The sequence below is a fragment of the Callorhinus ursinus genome, unplaced genomic scaffold, assembly GCF_003265705.2.
Source record: "Callorhinus ursinus isolate GAN/ISIS: 27379988/994484 unplaced genomic scaffold, GSC_fseal_2.0 scaffold66, whole genome shotgun sequence".
Taxonomy (NCBI): domain Eukaryota; kingdom Metazoa; phylum Chordata; class Mammalia; order Carnivora; family Otariidae; genus Callorhinus; species Callorhinus ursinus.
In genome coordinates, this window is record NW_027397128.1 from 3,685,256 (window position 1) to 3,704,383 (window position 19,128).

Consider the following 19,128-nt stretch of genomic DNA (forward strand, 5'->3'; position numbering starts at 1 on the left):
CAATGTTATTACAATTTTATCGACTGTATTTCCTATGCTGTACTTTTTATCCCCATGACTTAATTTATTTTATGATTGAAAGTTTATGCATTTTAATCTCCTTCACTATTTTATCCATTGCCCCACAACAAACAACCACCAGTTTGTTCTCTTTATGAGTCTATTTCTGTTTTGTTTTGTTTGTTCATGTTTTATTTTTTAGATTCCACATATAAGTGAAATCATATGGTCCTTGTCTTTTCTGACTTATTTCACTTAGCATAATATCCTCAATGTTCATACAAGTTGTCATAAATGGCAAGGTTTCATTATTTTTTATGGCTGAGTAGTATTCTATTATGTGTGCGTGTGTGTGTGTGACATCTTCTTTATCCATTAATCTATTGATGGATGCTTGGGTTGCCTACACAGGTTGGCTATTGTAAATAATGCTGCAATAAACATACAGATGTATATATCTTTTTGTTGTTTTTTGTTATAAATAAGTCTTTTTTATTGAGATATTGACATATAACATATTAGTTTCAGGCACACAATGTAATGATTCAGTATTTGTATGTATTATGAAATAATCACAATAAATAACAATAAGTCTAAAATCAAATCACACATAGTTGCAATATCTTTTTTGTGATGAGAACTTTTAAAAATTTACTCTTAGAATCTTTCAAATATACAATATTATTAACTACAGTCACCATGCTGTACATTACAAGGGATGTATATATCTTTTTGAATTAGTATTTTCATTTCTTTGGGTAGATACCCAGCAGTGGAATTACTGGATTGTATGGTATTTCTATTTTTGATTTTCTGAGGAACCTCCATGCTGTTTTCTACAGTGGCTTCACCAATTTACATTCCCACCAACATTTCATAAGGGTTCCCTTTTTTCCACATCCTCACCAAAGCTTATTTCTTGTCTTTTTGATAGTAGCCTCAGGTGTGAGGTAACATCTCATTGTGGTTTTGATTTACATTTCCCTGCTGATTAATGATGATGAGCACCTCTTCATGTGTCTCTTGGCCACATGGATGTCTTCTTTGGATAAATGTCTATTCAGACTACTTTTAAATGTAAATTTAAGGGTCATTAAAAGAGACAATGAGAATTAAATTATCTTCAATAAAAGGGCATTTTAACTTATAGGACATACAGAAGGTAGATAAATTTCTACAAACCAGAAAGGAAGGAAGGACTCATCATTTTGTATGTTTCTCCAAATCCCTGACCTGTAACAAGACTTAGCAGTTTCAGGATTTTAAATATTTTTTAGGCTTAGCTGGTTGCTCTCTCCATATAAGGCATATCTGAAAACCCTGAGGTAACCATTTAAAAAATGTGTGTGTGATAATTCACAGGGGCCAGTTCTGAGAGCATCCTAAATTCTTTGAGGTCCTGGACCTGGTGTCTGTGAGACCCAAAGAGAAATTCAGTGGAATTGAAGCTAAGTATTAGAGCATTTCATACATCACACTAATTAGTTTCTCAAAGATCTCTCTCCGAATAGGAGGAAAAACAGCAAATAACTTCTGGTAGAGTGCTTACAGTTGGCTTGATGTTTTTTATTAATTTTTTAACTAAATAAAATTACATTCTCATGGTAAAATAATCAAACCATACAAAAGGGTATGAAATGATAAAAGTCCTACTTATGACCTTGCCCATTTTCTGCACTCCTCCCCTTTTTCACTCGTCAGAGATAAGCATGGTGACCAGTTTCTTCTATGATACCTCAGATTTTCTGTGCATATAAAAACATGTTATATAGTTAAATACCTGTGTATTATTTTTCACAAATGCTATCACATTACAATTGCTTTCTACAAATTGATTTCTTCACTTAATAGGTCTTATACACTTTTCCATATATACTTTTCCATACACTTTTCTCTATCAGTATTTCTCATATATATATAAGAATATATATATTCTTAAAGGTTTCACAATATTTAACTGTACAGATATGTTGTAATCTATTTTGTAATTTCCCACTGCTGATATATATTTTGTTTTTCTCCCTGACTTTTTCGGTATTAAAAGTAGTGCTGCAATTAACATCCTCAGGAGGCAGTATACACCATGTTTAAGGGGAGTAGCTCTAAAGCCAGAGTATTTTCATCCAACTATTGGTGCCACCATCTTCTTACTGTATGACCTTGGGCAAGGTACTTAATTTCTCTATGCCTCAATATCTTCTAGAAAGAAATTGAGATAATAATGGTCTCTATTCTATAAGACCATTAGGAGGTTTCTTAATAATACACATTAAGAACTTAGGTATACAGTGTCAGGAGCATAGAAAATAAAACAATTAGTAGTTAATATGATTGTATATTTTTATTAGCATACTTTTGAAAAATAACAAATTCTTAGTTGCTAAATAGTTGGATAAAATGGTGTATGCATTTTAAATCTGGTAGATATTACCTCTCACCTTGCCAAAAAACTACAGACATTGGATACTATCAGATTTTTAAGTCTTTGTAAATCTTATAGGTTAAAAAAAAACAGTTTATCATTATTTTAAGTTTCCTCTCTTAAATTATGAGGGCGCATGGGCATCTTTTCACATGTTTATTGGCCATTTATATTTCTTTCCGTGTGAACTGGCTGTTCTTGGCTTTGGCCCATTTGTTGTTGTTTTTGTTTGGCTTTTCATCTGTTTCTTATTGATTTATGGAGCTCTCTGTATATAAAGGAATTTGGCTTCTTGTCATATGTGTAACAAATAGTTTTCCCAATTTATCTTTCAACTTTGTTTATGTGTTTTTCTGTCCAGCAGTCTTAAATTACATAATTAAATTAATCATTCTTTTCCTTTAAGGCTGTTGAGTTTGGAGGTCCATGCTTCAAAGGTATTTCTAGATGGGTTTTATTTAAATCAGATACTAGAAGCCTTTTTTGCCAAAAAGCCTCAATTATGGATGTAAGAGCTAAAAGGGATCTTAGGCATTGCATAATTCAACCTTCTTCTCTTCATATCTTTTTAATTCTTCCTTGCAGAGGAAAAAGAAATTTAGTTCCAGTGAAGGGAATGGACTATAAAAGTTCGAAGCAAGCTAATGATAAAAATGCAGACTGGGACTCTGTGCTCTTGATGCCTATTCCAGTGATAATTCAGTTTAAGCAGATTATTTGATAAAAAGAGTTTCTTTAAAAAATACATATTTAGACAACTCAGAGTTTGGAGTTTATTTATTTATTTACTTATTTATTTTTGAGAGAGAGAGAATGAGTGGGGTGGGGCAGAGGGAGAGAGAGAATCTTAAGCAGGCTCCACATCCAACATGGAACTTGATGTGGGGCTTGACTTCTGGACCCTGAGGTCATGACTTGAGCCAAAATCAAGAGTCAGACACTTACCTGACTGAGCTACCCAGGTACCCAGGAGTTTATTTTCAATGAAATACAAAACACATTTTAAAACAAAGGTTTATTTTTATTTTTCAGATTAATTTTTTGAAAAACATCAGCATATGTTCTGTTAAACATATATCACATATGTGTTTAAGCATTTAGTTAAATGAATGTGCAAATATTCTAACCAAAGGAGCATAACTGTTTTTTTTTAAATTTCTCAATTATTTTAGTTGTGAATGTGAAACATTGACTTATATTCACAGAAATTAAGTAGACTTTTGGTCTGATACACATGAGAACCAAAAAGCATTGGTTTGAATGCTAACCTCATTCTCACCTTTCTTTCCCTGCTTTTGCAAATCCTGGGACTAAATCTAATTCCTTTTAAATTGTTTGGAACCTTAGCAAGCCAACCTGTCTGGATGTGGATCTGCCCAGATCATTCCCCATTTTAAAGCTCTCTCATGGCTCCTCATTGCCTGTAGGGCAAGGTCCAAGCCCCTTAGCCTAGCTTAATCACTATAGTCACTTGACTTCTAGTACTGCAGTCTTCCAGCCTTATTTTACACTTCTGCTTGTACATGCTCTTTCTCTGTTTGGGGCAACTGTCTTCTTGCCCAATTGCCTGCCTGAAAAACTAATTCAAATAAACATTATTTCTGCTACTTCTGTGAAACCCTTTCCAATCTTTCCACTCCAAGACTAAGTGTTTCTATGGGCAGGACTTCTGGAGTGGCAATTTTAAAGATCACGGTGGATCCTCTTCCCAACAAAACAGCCATTTAACTGGTAAAATTTATAAAAACAGCCATTTAAAATCTCTGGAAATTGTCCTAAGGCATACAGCAAATAGGGAAACACTTATTCAGGAAAATCTAAAATTCTCAGTAAGAATAGCAGGAGGCAATGGCATTTGAACCATAATCTGCTCTCATCCTCACTTCTTGCTCTGTGTGATAGAAGCTGTTCTCCAGGCAAGTGAGGCCAAGAAGATGAGTGCTTCCTTTCCTTCCAACTCCTACTCAAGGGCTATAGTTTCACCCCCAGAGGGACAGGACATCAGCCTCTCTTATGCCCCTTAGCCCTGTATTGCAGAAGCACTATTCCAGAAGACTGGAGATTACCTAGTTTCTACTTATGAAGGCTCTGCCCCAGTGGTGGTAAGCCAAGAATGTTGGGGAACTGATTCTGCCTGACCTAACTCATATATAGGGTGAAGGTTCCATACCAAGAAAGGCAAGCCAAGAGGACTAGGGGCTACTATCACTCCCCAGGGTCCACTCCTTGAGCAGAGGAGTCACTTTGGGAGAAGCAGATCACTGTCCTTGGTCCCCAATTCCACTGCAGTGACACAGAGTTTCCACTAAGGGGGTAAAGCAGACCATTAGGATGGAGAGCTCCACAGGTCTGCCTGAGGGGACTGAATTTATTTGGAACAGAGCATGAGAAAGTTCATGCCTATGGGCTTTGTCAAAAACAGTGGAGATCTTGGAGGCTAGCAGTTAAGAGGGGTTTGGTAGCTCCATCATACTAGTAGCAACAAGCTAAATACTAGACCAGATGGAAGGTTACCAGAGAGAACAAGGAAAATAGACAGCCAAGAAGAGGCTGTGTGTGATTACACTCATTTCTGATTCTGTGGAGTGCTGTGCACATGTGTAAGGCTGCACCCACTAAGGAGAAATGAGATCAAGATGAGGGGCAGACTCTAAAGCATTCCTCAAGCCACATGCAGATGCATCAATAAAATGTAGAAGGCTTAAGGCTGGAGATATTTAAGCACAAATCTTTGACCAAACATTGCCTGAACAATATGCTACTCTGACCCCGGGGCAACTCAGAGGAAGCCAGGCTTAATAAAACAAAACAAAACAAAACAAAACAAAAATCATACTTGTCTTTAGCAGAATGGAAGACTGTGCCCAGAGCCACACCCTTGAAGAGTGACCAGAGAGAGAACCTCTGAAAGACTTATCCTTGGCTGAATGTGGGGCAAAATTCTGAACTCCCAGAAATATGAAAGTAGTCTTCAAGCCACATGCACATCCAGTGCTAAAAAAATTTTAAGTCTAAGGAGGCTTAAAGTGCAACATTTAACCAAAAAGTGGTTTATGTAGATCTGGTGTTGACCTATGGGAAGCGAGTCTAAAAGATTAAAAACAAGGAAACATATCTGAGGAGAGAACATCAGACACTTCACAATGTGGGGGAAATAGACTTCTCAGAGTTAATCCAGCCAAGTCACTAAGTAAACAAATGACCAAACAGAAAATAAGAACAAGCTCCAGAAAGAGGCATGTCAGCATCCAGAGTTGTTACAATTAGTATCTGAAATATCCAGTTTTCAACTAAAAATTATGATATGTGGTTCCTAGTTTACCTCTATGGAAGTATTGAATCACAATTGTACACCTAAAACTAATATTACACTGTCTGTTAACTAACTGTAATTTAAATAAAAACTAGAAATAAATAAAAATAAATTTAAAAAATATGAGATGTACAAGTAAAAGAGAAAGTATGGCCCATACACAGGAAAAAGAAGTGGCCAACATAAAATGTCCATGAAGAAGCCCGGATGTTGGACTTACTAGACCAAGTAATATATTTATAGCTACTTTAAATATATTCAATGAACTAAAGGAAATAATTTCTAAAATACTAAAGGAAGGCATGAGAACAATTTCTTATCAAATAGAGATCAATCAAGTGATAGAAATCATGAAGAAGAACCAAATGGAAAATCTGGAGTTGAAAAGTATAATAATTGAAATGAAAAATTCACACTAGAGGGGCTCAAGAATAAATTTGAGTTGGTGGAAGAAAGAATCAGCAAATTTGAACATAGATCAATAGAAAGTATGAATTTTGAAAAACAGGAAAAAAAGAATGAAGAAAAATGAAGAACCTCAGAGAAATGTGAGTCACCTTAGTTGTGCACCAACTTACATGTAATGGGAGTATCGGAAGGGGCAGAAAGAATATTTCAAGAAACAATGAGTACTATATTCCCAAATTTGATCCAAAACATTAATCTACATATCAAGAAGGTCAACAAACTCCAAGTAGGAAAAATGCAAAGAGATTGACACCCAGACACATCATACTCAAAATGTTGAGGCCAAATGTAAAGAGAAAATCCTGAAATTAGAGAGAGAGAAATGACAAGGGAACTGCAATAAGATTAACAACTGACTTCTCATAAAAAATAATGGAGGGCAGCAGATGGTGTTATAGAATATTCAAAGTGCTTAAAGAAAAACCTAAGAACCAATAATCCTGTATTCAGTAAAATTATCTTTTAAAAGTGAAGGTGAAATAAAAACATTCCAGATAAATAGAAACTGGGAGAATTTGTTGCTAGCTGAACTGCCTTGCAAGAAGTACTGAAGGGAAATGACACCGGACAATAATTTCAGTCCACATGAAAAAACAGAGCCACAGTAGAGGGAATTATGTAGATAATGATAAAAAGTAGAATTACAGGGGCACCTGGGTGGCGCAGTTGGTTAATCGTCTGACTCTTGGTTTCAGCTCAGGTTGTTATCTCAGGGTTGTGAGATCAAGCCCCATGTCAGGCTCCATGCTCACCGTGGAGTCTGCTTGAGATTCTCTCTCCCTTTCCCTCTGCCCCTCCTACTCATGGTCTCTCTCTAAAATAAATAAATCTTTTTTAAAAAGTAAAATTTCATATTTCTTTTTTTCTCTTGATAAAAATTAATTGCATGAAACAATATCAGTAAAATTGTATTGTTGGTTGGTGACATATAGAAATATAATATACCTGTAAAAACATTTGTAAATATAATAAAGTGCAGAAAAGAAGAGTGGGAATTAAGCTAAACTAGAGTATGGAAATCATATCAGATAGTAAATGAATTCCACAGAAAGAAATGAAAAAATATAAATATGATTAATATAAAAATCTCTGTAACTGTGCTCTCCTTTACTAGTTTTAAATAAGCTATTAAATATAGACATATGATTATATAAAGCAAAAAGTATAAACACGCATTGTTTGGTAATACAGAGACAAATTATGTATAATAGTTATATAAGGGGAGACTGGATCTGTAGAAGAATAAGGTTTTTATAACCTCTTGGAATTTAGTATAAACCTGAGGTAGATTCTGATGATTTAAGATGCATGTTAGAAACCCCAGAGCAACCACTGAGAAAATTTTTTTTTTGGAGAGGGAGAGAAAGAGAGAATCCCAAGCAGGCTCCACGCCTGGTGCAGAGCCCAACGTGGGGCTCAGTCCCACAACCCTGAGATCATGACCTGAGCCAAAAATCAAGAGTCAGGTGCTTAACTGACAGAGCCACTCAGGTGCCCCCACTGAGAAAAAAAATGTAAATATAGTTTACAAAAATTTAAAACACAGTTAAGATTGTTCACTAGAAAATACATATGCAACTAATGAATCATTAAACATTAACATCAAAAACTAATGATGTATTATATGATTGCTAATTGAATTTAAAATAAAAAAATACCTACTTTAGCAAAAGAGGTGGCAAACGAGTCATGGAGGAAAAAGTGGTAATGAGAAATAAGAAAACAAAAAAATCAAAATGGAAGAGGTAATTCTAACTATAGCAACAATAACATTAAATGACAATAAATTAAATAAATCAAAAAGTGAGATTGTCAGCACAGATAAATAAAACAAGGTATACATATATGCTGTCTACAGGAGACTCACTTTGGATTCTAAGACACAAATAGGTTAAAACTGAAAGGATGGAAAAAGATATTCTATGCAAACAGCAATCAAAAGAGAGCCTAGATTAGCTCCTTCTAATTTTAATCAAAATAGACATTAAGACAAAACTAGTTTTAGAGATAAAGGACATATTGTTATAATTAAGGATTAATCAATCAAGAAGATAGAACAGGTATAAACATATGTGTACCAAAATATAGAAAAGTAGTTCAACAATAATAGTTGGAAGGTTCTATCCATTATATGGAACAACTAGACGGATCAGCAAGGAAATAGAAGAGTTGAATAACAAAATAAAACAGCTAGACCTAATAGACTTTTTTTTAAAGTTTTCATTTAAATTGTAGTTAGTTAACATACAGTGTAATATTAGTTTCAGGTGTGATTCACCACTGCCATACAACATCCAGTGCTTATCACAACAGGTTCACTCCTTAATCCCCATCATCTATTTTACCCATCCCCACCTACTTACCTCACCTCTGGTAACCGTCAGCTTCCCCTCTATAGTTAAGAATACATTTCTTGGTTTATACCTCTCTCTCTGTTCCCCCTTTGCTCACCTGTATTGTTTCTTAAATTCCACATATGAGTGAAATCATATGGTATCTGTCTTTCTCTGACTGAGTTATACCTCAGCATAATAAAGGCCATCTGTGAAAAACCTACAGCTAATATCATCCTCAATGGGGAACAACTGAGAGCTTTTCCTCTATGGTCAGGAACAAGACAAGGATGTCCACCCTCTCCGCTGTTATTTAACATAGCACTGGAAGTCTTAGCCCCAGCAATCAGACAACAACAAACAAAATAAAAGGCATCCAAATCAGGAGGGAAGAAGTAAAAATTTCACTATTTGCAGATGACATGATTCTATATGCAGAAATCCTGAAAGACTCCACCAAAAAACTGCTAGAACTGAAAAAAAAATCAGTGAAGTTGCAGGATACAAAATCAACATATAGAAATCTGTTGAATTTCTATACACCAATAGGCAGCACCAGAAAGAGAAATTAAGAAAACAATCCCATTTACAATTGCACCAAAAATGATAAGATACCTAGGAATAACCAAAGAGGTGAAAGACCTGTACTCTGAAAACTATAAAACACTGATGAAAGAAATTGAAGCTGACACAAAGAAATGGAAAGACTTTCTGTGCTCATGGATTGGAAGAACAAATATTGTTAAAATGCCTAAATCTACACATTTAATGAAATCTCTATCAAAATACCAAAGCATTTTTCACAGAACTAGAACAAGCAATCCTAAAATTTGTATGGAACAACAGAAGACCCTGAATAGCCAAAACAACCTTGAGATAAAAAAACAACAGAGCAGGAGGCATCACAATTCTGGACTTCAAGTTATATTAGAAAGCTGTAGTGATCAAAACAGTATGGTACTGGCACAAAAATGGACACCTAGATCAATAGAACAGAATAGAAAACCCAGAAATGAACCCACAACTATATCGTCAATTAATCATTGACAAAGCAGGAAAGAATATCCACTAGAAAAAAGTCAGTCTCTTCAACAAATAGTGTTGGGAAAACTGGAGAGCAACATGCAAAAGAATGAAACTGGACCACCAAATACAAAAATAAATTCAAAATGGATTAAAGACCAAAATGTGAGACCTGAAATCATCAAAATCCTAAAGGAGAACACAGGTAGCAACCTCTTCGACCTCAGCCGCAGCAACTTCTTCCTAGAAACATCACCAAAGGCACGGGAAGCCAGGGCAAAAATGAACTATTGGGATTTCATCAAGATAAAAAGCTTTTGCATAGCAAAAGAAACAGTCCACAAACCAAAAGACAACCGACAGAATGGGAGAAAATATTTGCAAATGACATATCAGATGAAGGGCTAGTATCCAAAATCTATAAAGAACTTATCAAACTCAACACCCAAAGAACAAATAATCCAATCAAGAAATGGGCAGAAGACATGAACAGACATTTTTCCAGAGAAGACATCCAAATGGCCAACAGGCACATGAAAAAGTGCTCAACATCGCTCGGCATCAGGGAAATCCAAATCAAAACCTCAATGAGATACCACCTCACACCCGTCAGAATGGCTAAAATTAACAAGTCAGGAAACGACAGATGTTGGCGGGGATGTGGAGAAAGGGGAACCCTCCTACACTGTTGGTGGGAATGCAAGCTGGTGCAACCACTCTGGAAAACAGTATGGAGGTTCCTCAAACAGTTGAAATTAGAGCTTCCATTCGATCCAGCAATTGCACTACTGGGTATTTACCCCAAAGATACAAATGTAGGGATCCGAAGGGGTACATGCACCCCAATGTTTATAGCAGCAATGTCCACAATAGCCAAACTGTGGAAAGAGCCAAGATGTCCATCGACAGATGAATGGATAAAGAAGAGATGGTATATATACACAATGGAATATTATGCAGCCATCAAAAGGAATGAGATCTTGCCATTTGCAATGACGTGGCTGGAACTGGAGGGTGTTATGCTTAGTGAAATAAGTCAATCAGAGAAAGACATGTATCATATGACCTCACTGATATGAGGAATTCTTAATCTCAGGAACAAACTGAGTGTTACTGGAGTGGTTGGTGGTGGGAGGGATGGGGTGGCTGGGTGATAGACATTGGGGAGGGTATGTGCTATGGTGAGCACTGTGAATTGTGCAAGACTGTTGAATCACAGATCTGTACTTCTGAAACAACGCAACATATTTTAAGAAAAAAGAAAAAGAAGAAGATAGCAGGAGAGGAAGAATGAAGGGGAGTAAGTCAGAGGGGGAGACGAACCAGGAGAGACTATGGACTCTGAAAAACAAACTGAGGGTTCTAGAGGGGAGGAGGGTAGGGGGATGGGTTAGCCTGGTGATGGGTATTAAAGAGGGCACATTCTGCATGGAGCACTGGGTGTTATGAACAAACAATGAATAATGGAACAGTACACCAAAACAAATGATGTAATATATGGTAATTAACATAACAATAAAAAATAAAAAAAAAGAAAGTTCTTACTAGATAAGTCTCCTGAGGCCAGGGAAACAAAAGCGAAAATAAACTATTGGGACTAAATCAAAATAAAAAGCTTCTACACAGTGAAGAAAACAATCAACAAAACTGAAAAACAGCCTATGGAATAGGAGAAGATAATTGCAAATGAGATATCTGATAGAGGGTTAGTATCCAAAATATAGAAGGAACTTCTAAAACTCCACACCCAAAAACCAAATAATTCAGTTAAAAAATGGGCAGAAGACATGAATAGACATTTTTACAAAGAAGACATCTAGATGGCTTATAAACACATGAGAAACTGCTTAACATCAGTGATCAGGGAGATACAAACCAAAACTACAATGAGATATCACCTCACACTTGTCAGAATAGCTAATATTAACAACAGGAAACAAAATGTGTTGATGAGGATGCAGAGAAAGGGGAACCCTGTTATACTTTTGGTGGGAATCCAAACTGGTACAGCCACCCTGGAAAATAGTATGGAGGTTCCTCAAAAAGTTAAAAATAGAACTACCCTATGACAAGCAATTGCACTACTAGGTATTTACCCAAAGAATATGAAAGTACTAATTCAAAAGGATACATGCAGCCCTATATTTATAGCAGCATTATCTACAATAGACAAATTATGGAAAGAGCTCAAGTGTCCATTGATGAATGGATGAAGAGGTGGTACATATATACAATGGAATATTATTCAGCCATAAAAAAGGAATGTAATTTTGCCATTTGCAACCACATGGATGGAGCTAGAGAATATCATGGTAGGCCTAATAGTGATGACCTAATGTGACAAACACATCACTCAACAATAGCAGAACACAAAGTCTTCTCAAATGAACATTAAACATCTTGCAGAGTAGACCATATAATAGGACACAAATTAAGTTTTTAGTGTTGCAAATTTTACAAAGTGAAAACCCAACCCACAGAAAGGGAGAGCATGTCTGAAAATCATATCTAATAATGACCTTGTATGCAGAATATATAGAGAACTCTTACAAACAAATAATAAAAAGAAAAATAACCCAATATAAAAATGGGCTAAGCATTTGAATAGATATTTCTTTGAAGAGTATATACAAATGAAAAGATGCTCAATATCATTATCAATTAAGGAAATAACAATCAAGACCATAATGAGATAAAACTTCATACCGACTATGAAGGTTAATCATCACCACCACCACCACCATCGTCATCATCATCATCAATTATCATCAAGTATTGGCAAGAATATTGGAAAACTGGAACCCCCATATACTGCTGATGGGAATAAAAAATGTTGCAGCTGGTTTGGAAAACACTTTGGGAGTTCTTCAAAAAACCAAACATGACAGTTCCCTCTTAGGTATATAGGTAGAGACTTATAGCATCTTCTTTCTCAGGTATATATACAAGATGATTGAAAGCATTATATCCACATGAAAACTTGTCAGTGTTTATAACAGCTTTGTTAATATCAGCCAAAAGGTAGAAACAACCCAAATGTCCACCAACTGATGAATAGATAGATGAAAGGTGGTATATCCTTGTAATACAATATTACTCATTCATAAAAAGGAATGAAGTATGCTACAACATGGATGAACCTTGAAAGCATCATGCTAAGTGAAGGAAGCCAATCATGATTGGCCATATATTATATGATTTCATTTATATAAAATGTCCAGAATAGGCCAATTAATTGAGACATAAAGTAAATGAGGTTCACAGGGGCACCATGGAGGGGAGCATGGGAGTTCCTGCTAATGAGTATGGGGTTTTGTTCCTGGGTAACAAAATATTCTGGAATTAGATAGTGGTGCTATTTGCACAACTCTGTAAATACGCTAAAAAACATTAAATTATATATATATACACATACACTTTATTGTTTACTTTAAATGGTGGACTTCATGGATGTAAATTATGTCTCAGTGAAGCTGTTTAAAGATTGTGTTTTGGGGCACCTGGGTGGCTCAGTTGTTAAGTGTCTGCCTTCGGCTCGGGTCATGATGCCAGGGTCCTGGGATCGAGCCCCACATCGGGCTCCCTGCTTGGCGGGAAGCCTGCTTCTCCCTCTCCCTCTGCCTGCCGCTCCCCCTGCTTGTGTTCCCTCTCTCGCTGTGTCTGTCTGTCAAAAAATAAATAAAAAATCTTAAAAAAAATAAAGATTGTGTTTTCCCCCACTACCATGTTTTTACATCGCTCTGTATTATTCTCACTTAACAATTTTTTAATTATATTTTAATAGCTGTTTGCCTATGATGGCTTCAAGAAACAGGGTCTGCTGCTTGCTTCTTTCTGGGTCCCTGGCACATAGAAGAATTCAGTTGCCACCTTTTGAATGGGTGTGAAGGCTTTGATAAAGATAAAGAGCTGTAGCAAATACGGAATGTGGCAATTTTGTTACCTATATACAAATCTGTAAGAGACCAGTTCCATGGTTAGAGGGGTCATTATAGAAAATGCACTTCTCTGGGCGCCTGGGTAGCTCAGTTGGTTAAGCAACTGCCTTCGGCTTGGCTCATGATCCTGGAGTCCCAGGATCGAGTCCTGCATCAGGCTCCCAGCTCAGCAGGGAGTCTGCTTCTCCCTCTGACCCTTTCCCCTCTCATATGCTCTCTCTCATTCTCTCTTTGTTTCAAATAAATAAATAAAATCTTAAAAAATTTTTAAAAAGAAAGAAAATGCACTTCTCCCTTAAGCATAAGTGAGCTTTGGCATATCTTACATTAAAACTTCTAATTTTGATTTACATTTTTATAAAAGCATGTTTTTTTCCCTTCAAATCCCACACAATATTCTTGATTTTGTTTTCAGCTGTAGCCACAACTGTTTGCTTATCTAGGAATAAAAATGGAATTTTAAGATATAATTACATTTGCTTCCAACAGTGGTGTGCAAATGGTATTAGTGTAAATCAGTCAGGATTTCTGAATATCTATGACCAGTTGTGGTGGCCAGAGTTTATTTTAGCCTTGTGTGTATACAGTGAAAGAATATTCAAATGGATGTAGCTGTTATTTCTTTTTTTTCTTTTTATTTTTTTTTAAGATGTCATTTATTTGAGAGTGTGTGCACGAGGGATGCGAGAGGGGCAGAGGAGGAGGGAGAGGAAGAGGGAAAGAATCCCAAGCAGACTCCATGAAGAATGCAGAGCCTGACTCAGGGCTCGATCTCATGACCCTGAGATCATGACCTGAGCCAAAACCAGAGTCGGATGCTTAACTGACTGAGCCACACCGGTGCCCCTAGTTGTTATTTCTTGATGCATTTCTTTCCAGTTGCAGAACCTTAGGCAAGTTGCGATGTCTCACTGTGCTTTAGTTTCTTCATCTATCGTTTCTGCCATGCAAGGTTGTGGAGAAGATACATTATGATAATTGATATGAAAGCACCTGAAATATACACTGCACATAGATGATGGTGATGATGACAGTAATAATGATTATGATGGTGGTGGTGTGCTGTGGCATCTTATTTTGTTATTCAGTGCATATTACATACCATGTACTTGCAGAACATCTAACATGAATTAGCTCACTTAATCCACATAACAACCAGGTGGGTAGATGTTGTGACTATCTCCATTTCATAGATGGGAACTGTAGTTGCTCAGTACGTGTGACTATAGGTGTCACGGTGCTGGCATGTGGTGTTAAGTAAATACTAGCTTTCTTCCTTTACATGGGTATTTTTTCTTGTCTCTATCCAAGTCAGTTGTAGATGTTCAGAGACCACTGGTTTGCTTTGTTTTGTTTTTTTAATGTGGAACACTTAACTAATTTGCATGTCATCCTTGCACAGGGGCCATGCTAATCTTCTCTGTAATGTTCCAACTTTAGTATACGTGCTGCTGAAGTGAGCATGAGACCACTCTGTTTTTATATGGGTATAGCATAAGCATCTAGGCAAATTGTGTTTAGGATATTGATTGATTGGTTAGTTGTGTTTAGGACATTTAATGAAAGTGCGGCACAGGGCCCCAGGCAGCCCAGTATTACTTAGCCCCATCAAAGGTCTCCAGACCACTCTAGTCCTCATCAGATAGAATTTTGCCCTTTTCAACTTCCAAACTGCAGGAAGCAAGAACCACATTTCAGATCCACTATTTCCTCATTGCCTAAGAAGTTTGGAGAAGGAAGGGAAAAATGAAGGGGCGGAAATTGGAGAGGGAAATGAATCATGAGAGACTATGTACTCTGAGAAACAAACTGAGGGTGTTAGAGGGGAGGGGGGTGGGGGGATGGGTTAGCCTGGTGATGGGTACTAAGGAGGGCATGTACTGCATGGAGCACTGGGTGTTAAGTGCAAACAGCGCATCATGGAACATTGCATCAAAAACTAATGATGTAATATATGGTGATTAACATAACAATAAAAAAAAATTAAAAAAAAAACACTAATGATGTACTGTATGGAGACTAACATAACACAATAGAAAAAAAAAAAAAGAAGAAGTATGGAGAAAAAAGTACAGCTTTCCAGAGCTGAGAGGGGAAGAAAATTATATCACTGTCCTCTCCCATCTACTTAGAGAGGGCATTGCATTTTCAACTTAGCTGGTTATGCTTCTTGTAGTATGATGTTTCCTTTTTCTCACCCTCAGTTGCCAGCTCCCACCTGGCTTTTTGTCATGCCTGTTTGCCCCTGGGAGAAAGCAGCTGAAGCTTGCTTCTCAGGGGAGGTTGAAGGTTAAATTGCTCCCTTTGCCAGGAACACACCAACCTAGTTTTCTGCAAGCTATGTTCATTTGTTTTCTCATTCATTCATTCATTCATTCATTTACAGGTTCAGTAAATATTTTTTAAAGGCTTATTTATTTATTTTAGAGAGAGTGCACATGTGAGTGGGGGAGGGGCAGAGGGAGAGAATCTTCAAGCAGACTCCCCTCTGAACCTGGAGCCCCATGCCGAGCTCAATCCCACAACTTATGACATCATGACCTGAGCTGAAACCAAGAATTGGCCGCCTAACCCACAGAGCCACAGAGGCACCCCTGGGTTCAGTAAATATTTAACAAACACTACTTAGGAGCCAAGCCATGTGCTAGGCACTGGGGGTAGAACAGTAAACAAAAAAACTCTGCAACTCTCAAGGAATTGATAGAGATAAACAAGTGAACCCACAACCTGGTTCTGCTTTGAAAGCTAACTGTCTGGTGCTCCTGATCTCACGATCACAGAGCATTTAGCCTACATCTCATCCTCCTTTGGAGATAGGGCATTACTGAACCAAGTACTCAAGAGTCGGTCATTTGGAGACTAAATCATGGAATCCTAGAAAACTAGTACCAGGAACAAGGCAGCAGAATGGAAGGAGCGTGGAACACATAGTCCGAAGTTACTGTGTCTAGGCCCAGCTCTGTTGCTCAGTGGCTTAGCTCCTCTGACTCCTTTTGCTCATCTGGAGAATGGGATTAATGAAAATCTCTATATGGAAGGGTTGTTGGGGAAATTAAATAAGATACTTCTCAGTCAACTGTTTATCTCCTTACCCTGCTGTACTTATCAGTAGCTGAAATTATTTTTTGAGTCTTTATATGCTTGTTTCATGTACCTCCCCCAAAGTAGAAGCTTCCTAAAGGCAGTCAGTCACTTTGTATGACTTTTTCATCACTGTATCCTTAATCTAATGGTGCCTGGTTTATGGTAGGTCCTGAATACATTCTTATTGACAGAATGGATGATAATGAATGTGAAGGTGTTTTAAAATTTATGAAATGCTGTTCATAGATGATAATGAATGTGAAGGTATTTTAAAATTTATGAAATGCTGTTCATATAATTGTTGTTAAGTTAAACATCTCTAATCCAACACCCTTGTTTTATAGATACCAGAAAGCAGTTTGGTATATTAGAAAGAGTGCTAGATTAGGAATTAAAACCAGAGTTCAAATTACAACCCTGCTACTTTCTAGCTGTACCACTTCAGACAACTTGCTTAACCTCCCCAAACTTTCCCTGACTCATCTGTTTGCCTCATAGAGTGGTTATGCAGATCTCAGGAGATAAATGTGTTATCAGTGAGCTTTATGTACTTGAAGTGCTCTGCTAATGCAGGTTTTATAAGATGAGACAACTGAGGGTCAAGATAAAAGGTGACTGGTCCAAGGTTGCTATGGCAACAAGTTAGTATCACAATTTATGATGGAATCTCAGGCTTCCAACTCCTAGTCTAGTATACCAAAGCAGATTCCAGAACAGAAACTGTGGAGGAAAATAAACAGTGGCCAAGGATAAGGGAAAGCAGGCTCTGCCTGACAGCAACTTATCTGTTCATAATAATGGCAAAGGGGAACTAGTAAGGTACTGTGTCAGAGACCACATGATCACTTTGCAGAATGGAAAGAGCTTTTCATCAAGTTGAACAATTCATATATGTTTATCTAACAATGACACTTCCACCAGCTCTTTAATTCACTGTCACCTAGTTAAAAAAGATGCCAGGTATGACACAGTTTCCTTCTCAGTTTTTATCCTAGATTACATTTTGTTAAACTCTGTGTTTAATTGTAATATAGAAGGAAAGTAAGGCAAGGTAAGAGTATGTCAAGGAGCTGTTCTCCATTTTTGCTGAGGACAGAGGAAAAATATATTCTCAGGGATTTGGGTTAGATACGAGGAAGAATCTGTAGGCAGGAAGTGGGAGATACTATGATCAAGTAGATATTGTTAAATATTTGGTATTTTTAAAGAGAGGTTTTCATTTATCTGATATAGTTTAGCAGTGTCCTAATTAGAACTCAAAAGTTGTTTAGGATCTATCTTGGCCTTCAAATTGAGATGTTGTTTAAAAGGCAACATGGCTGTTTTCCAACTTTGTTGTGAGGCTTAAGAGTAAATCAAGGAGGAAGGAAAGAGGGAGGTGAGTTGAGCGGGAAGTGCTTAGGCAGTATCTGGGCTAGACACTGGAAATTCATCAATGAATGCCACATGATGGATGGGAAACAGACACATACATAGATTATTTGTGATATAAAACATTATAGGTGCTTCTGAAAGGACTGTGCAAGTTGGGGATGTGATCATATTCCATCTAAGGCATACAGAGTCAAGAAGGGCTTCATGGAGGCGCCTGGGTGGCTCAGTCAATTGGGTGTCCACCTTCAGGTAGGGTCATGATCTCAGGGTCCTGGGATTGGGTCCCGCATTGGGCTCTCTGCTCAGCAGAGAGTCTGCTTCTCCCCCTCACTCTCTCTCATAAATAAATTAAATCTTTTTTTTTTTTTTTAAAGAAGGGCTTCATGGAGTAGGTGATGGCCTCTTGGGCTGGGACTTGAATTATGAGATAACATGGCAAGGGAGACAAATGGTTGGGAGCACTGCAATGTCATTCCAGTTGGAGGGAATGGCCATGTAAGCAAAGACACAGGGGGGCAAAATAGACTTAAAACAGAAGAACTGAAACAGGGTGGTACGGCTTGAAGTTCATATGGGAAAATTTGTGGAAGAGGTAAGGAGCTAGAAATAGGCCTTGAATGCCAAGCTAATGCTTTGAATTTGTATCCAGTAGGCCAAGTGATTTTTAGTGTCTGCCTGAGATCACTTAAGCATTTCATAAAATTACAGATACTCAGGTTTCACCTGTAGCTTCGGATTCAGACAAATCTGGGCTAAGTTAAGGTGGGATCAGAGCTCTGTAGCTCCTCCAGGGATTCCGATGCATCAGTGAATTAGGCCACTGCTGTAGACCATAGGGAATTATTAAAAAGTCTTAAGGAGGAGAGTTACAGAAGCAAATGTTTTAGATAGAATTCCTCTGGGGTCCTATGTAATTTATGGATTGGAGAGGATCAGACAGAAAGCAGAAAGACTTCAGTAAGAGAGTTGCAGTTATTTTGAAGGTAAGGTTGTGTGGGGGGAAGGGTGGGTGTTATTAAGGCAGTAAATTAAAAGATAGTAGTCACTGATTGGGTGGTGATGGTAGGTGAAACACACTGAGGAAGTATATTATTACATTATATACAGAATAACTCATGGTTTTATATATATATATATATATATATATACACACACACACACACACACACACCC

General features: G+C 37.2%; 1 protein-coding gene and 1 non-coding gene across 3 annotated transcripts in view; one reads left to right on the plus strand and one right to left on the minus strand.

Moving 5' to 3' along the window:
- The window catches only part of AR (androgen receptor), a 186,429-nt gene that overhangs the window by 70,846 nt on the left and 96,455 nt on the right, over positions 1-19,128 (plus strand). The window lies entirely within an intron of this gene.
- On the minus strand, positions 14,855-14,961 carry LOC112815360 (U6 spliceosomal RNA). Its single transcript, XR_003205969.1, has one exon. It is a non-coding gene; the product is annotated as a U6 spliceosomal RNA (small nuclear RNA).